At 40.1% G+C, this 4375-nt stretch overlaps 1 non-coding gene across 1 annotated transcript; it reads right to left on the bottom strand.

The window, feature by feature from the left end:
- Positions 1-1873: 1873 nt before the first annotated feature.
- On the bottom strand, positions 1874-1977 carry LOC115930481 (small nucleolar RNA U13). The gene has a single exon (XR_004067117.2). It is a non-coding gene; the product is annotated as a small nucleolar RNA U13 (small nucleolar RNA).
- Between the last annotated feature and the right edge of the window lie 2398 nt (positions 1978-4375).

Here is a 4375-nt window from a genome sequence, read left to right as displayed (position 1 = left end):
ACCAGATCATTTCCAAGAGCATACATGCTGTTATCTCCTTCATCTAAAAAATAAATAAATAAAATTAAAATCATCCATTAACCCTTCTTCCCCTGCCAGTGACTTCCCCATTTATTTTCTCCTCTTTGCAACAAAAGTCCTTAAAAGAATTATCTGTACTCACAGTCCAATTCCTCTATTCCCGTTGTCCCATAAATCCACACCAATCTTTCTTTCTCACACCATTCCACTTAAACTTTTCTTATCAAAGTCTCCAGTAGACTCTATGTTGTGAAATTCAATGCTAGATCTAATTCAAAAATACTATTTTTGATTAGCAGTATTTGACACAGGTGATTGCTGTCTTTTTCTTGAAATATTTTTTTCAGTTGGCTTCCGGGATACCACAGACCTCCGTCATTGGCTCCTACGTCTCAGTTGCATGTGCTGGGTTTTTTTCTTTCTCTTCCTCCACCTTTGGTGATCTCATTCAATACCATGGTTTTAAAGGCATTCTATCTACTGGATTATAACCAAATTTACATCCCCATCCCCAAAATTCTCTCCTAAAATCTAGACATGTATGATTGCCCTACTCAATATCCCCCCTCGTTTGAATAGTAGATATTTCAAACTTAACATAATCAAACTGGAGTGCTGATCTTCGTGAGGAAACCTGTTCTACCCATAGTCTTTCCCATCTCGGTTGATGGTAAATCCATCCTTCCAGTTGTTCAGGTCAAAAACCCAAGGGTGTGTGTGTTCCACACAAGTAGGAGTAAACACATTCTACCATATCTCTTCCTTCAGCTACAGCTAAAAACCCTGGACAAAACACATAAAATAAATATCAGAAGACTGAAAGGTGGAGAAAATATGGAAAATTAGCCAGATACTTTAGGATTCAAAAAAGGATATGGAGGTTAGTTTCCTATTTAACTTTTTCACTTATATATTCTGGACTGTAGAATCTCAGAATCTGGAAACACCATGCAAATAGCTGACAAAAGAAACGCCCCAAGAAAAGACTGCTCTTTTTAGCCAAACCACAAGATTTGATTAAAAAGCATTCTTTTTAATCAGAGGGGAGATCCTCATGGTCCCTTCTGCATCTTCTGGACATTCTACCTCTATCAGAAAATCCTTCTCTGCTATCAGCCTCCACCTGGTGGAGGCCTCTTATGATCTCCCATGGACATAATCTTTTGAAACAAAATTCAGAAAGTTTTACAGGTCAATTTGCTTTTTAGCCCTAAAACACACTTCTGTGGAAGGGGTAAAATTAAGCTGGATACTTCCTTGAGTGGTGGAAGGAAAAGAGGAAATTACATGGAAAAGAAGAAAAATCCTAGAAATGAACCTCTCAAGATATTCTCCAAGCACATGAGTAGAAGAAGAACTGCTCTTGGTAAAGGGAAAGTGGCATGAGCCCCTGGTGACTTGGCTCTCTACCCTCTCTTCTTTCTGCACTGAAGCTACAGAGCTCCTCAGAGCACTTTGAAAAACATCAAATAGTGGCAGAAATAGATGGAGCTCAAAGAATGTGCTGTTCCATCCACAACCAACATAAATAATGGATCCTTACAAATAGAACTGAAATGTTAACTGCATCCCAAATTAATGGTGCTGAAAAGAATGTATTATAGACCAGTGTCTCAGTCTAAATGTGGATGATACAGTCATCACTGTGCCCAGACATCTGGTACATAAACACTTGGATATTTTGGAGCAGGATGAGCAAACACAATGGCAAATCTCTGAAAGGCGACTGGCCAACTGAGCAGAGAGGTTAGCAGAGCTGACCAGCACATGGAAACAAATTTTGCTTGCCCATTGACAGGACATGACTTGATTGCATAATGTTGAATTTTTTTTTCCTTTTTTTTCTCCTTCATGTCAGATGGGTAATGTGCTGACATCATAACAAGGTTGGAGGGAGGCACATCTCACATGTGAGTGTGAAAACCCAATCACCACATGTATGAACCACAAAAGGATCTCAACATACCTTTAAATAAGAATCTCAACTTTTAAAATATTTTGAAAACACTGAGCCTTATATCAATATTGAAAAGTCAACTTTGAAATGAAAGGTTGTTTAAAATATTCTATTAGGCCAACTCAGAGTCTTCAAGGGGTAGAAGCTATTACTATCTCCCTTTCTTTTGTAAAAAAAAAAAGAAAACATAAACAGGGGTAGATAACCTCTGAGTAAATTTGATAGGTGCAAAATTCTCTCTTTAATTATTTCCCCAATAATTATTTATCCTTTTTATCCAAGATGATAAAGAGTACTTATCCTCTTGTACCAGATACCATAGTATTTTAATAGAACATTTAAAATATGAGTAATATATCATAGATAAAATACTCAAAGGAAAGATTTGGAAAACTTGTAATACTAATGCAATGAAATTAACACAGCTTTGGAGTCAGACAAGCCAGAATTTGGTTCTTGTTACCAATTTATCAGTGGCATCTTGAAACCAAAGCAGTCTCAGGGACGATCAGAAAACCAAGGCCATCGAGTACATGTGGGGTTGGGGGAGCCTGAGACTGAAGACCCTATTCTTTATGTTATACTTGGAAGAATCCTAGTAAAATCCTAGAATTAATGTTCTGACAAGAAGACAGGCAAGTCACTGACTTGCCAAAGAATCACATCATTTTCGAAGTGAGAGGTACTTTGGTCTCATCATCCAACCAACTCTCCCAATTTGACTTAACGGTTAGAGTGGAGAGAGGGTCAGAAGTATTGGTTTATGGGCTAGTTGTATGTAAGTATTGTCTCTGTGTGTGTCTCTGTGTGTGTGTGTGTGTGTGTGTGTGTGTGTGTGTGTGTGTGTGTGTGTGTGTGTGTTCATCCTTACCTTATTGGTGGGCCAGTCCCAGTCCCATCTTAAAATCCAAAGTGGGTGAAACATAGGAGGAGAGCAATTCTGTTACTTTGCAGCAAACTAGTGATAGATCTACACAATTTAACATTCAGTTTCTTCCTAGAATTCACAGTTCCCCACAGGGAGAACATACTACCAAAGCCATTTTTTCTAAGTTCATTTTGAGACTCATATACATTTCATATTTAAGATTATTACTTGTTTTACTAAAACACTGTCAAATATGTATTCCTGGTTCCTTTTGTGTACCACATGGACATATCCATGACTTTTCTAGCAACTTAAATGTTCCCCCTAAATATGTATAAAAGCATAATACTATGACAGGTCTCGCCCTGTCACCCAGGCTGGAGTACAGTGGCACAATCTCAGCTCACTGCAGCCTCCACCTTCCGGGCTCAAGTGATCCTCCCACTTCAGCCTCCCAAGTAGCTGGGACTACAGGTGCACACCACCATGCCCAGCTAATTTTAATTTTTGTAGAGACAATGTCTCACCATGTTGCCCAGGCTGTTCTTGAACTCCTGGGCTCAAGCAATCCACCTGCCTTGGCCTCCCAAAGTGCTGGGATTACAGGCGTGAGCCACTGCGACTGGCTCCTTAGTCTATTTAGATCATGCATATCATCATAGGATTGCAAGAATTATTACAAAATAAGCCATATCACCTCTCCTTGCTGACAAAAATAGACTGGAACTCTGGAAAGAGAAGCTTCCCCTTGATCCAAGAATCTGCACTGATTATGAGCTGCTGCACAGGAAATTTACCAGGCCTCAGCATTACCCTGTGTCCGTTCTAAGTTAACGTGTCATCAATTCTTCAAAACTCAGCTGTTGCTGGCATATCATTTTCCAAACGGAGAAGATAAGTTGCCACATCCATTCTAAACACTAAATAATACCATCTCGATGTACATAGCAAAGCTAAGTAACCATACCTAGAGTGACCATTCGTTAGGGAAATCTGCCCACCCACACAGCTGGGAGGCTCATCAGCCCACATGTGTTGAGCACAAGGCACTCTTCTTTTTTCCTTTTTCCAGACAGGGTCTTACTCTGTTGCCCAGGCTGGAGTACAGTGGTGCAGTCATAGCTCACTGTAGCCTCAAACTCTGGGGTTCAAACAATTCTTCCACCTCAGCCTATTAAGTAGCTGGGACTGCAGGTGCATGTCACCACACCTGGCCAATTTTTTATTTTCTGTAGGGACAGAGTCTTACTATGTTGTCCAGGCTGGTATCGAACTCCTAGGTTCAAGGGATCCCCCTTCCTTGGCCTCCCAAAGCGCCGGGATTACAGGTGTGAGCTGACACCAAAGAACTCTTGATATACATGACATCATCTAATACTTACAGCAGCCCTGCTATTACTACTCCCATTTTTATAGACATGGAGACTGAGGCTCAAAGGTCAAATAACTTTCCCAAATTTACCAATTAAGGGGCAGCATCTCAGTTCCACCCTTGGTCTAATTCCAAAGCCTCACTAGAGAACAGAATG

The sequence above is a fragment of the Gorilla gorilla genome, chromosome 14, assembly GCF_029281585.2.
Source record: "Gorilla gorilla gorilla isolate KB3781 chromosome 14, NHGRI_mGorGor1-v2.1_pri, whole genome shotgun sequence".
In the NCBI taxonomy this organism is placed as follows: Eukaryota; Metazoa; Chordata; class Mammalia; order Primates; family Hominidae; genus Gorilla; species Gorilla gorilla.
This window is presented reverse-complemented; position numbering and strand designations above follow the sequence as displayed.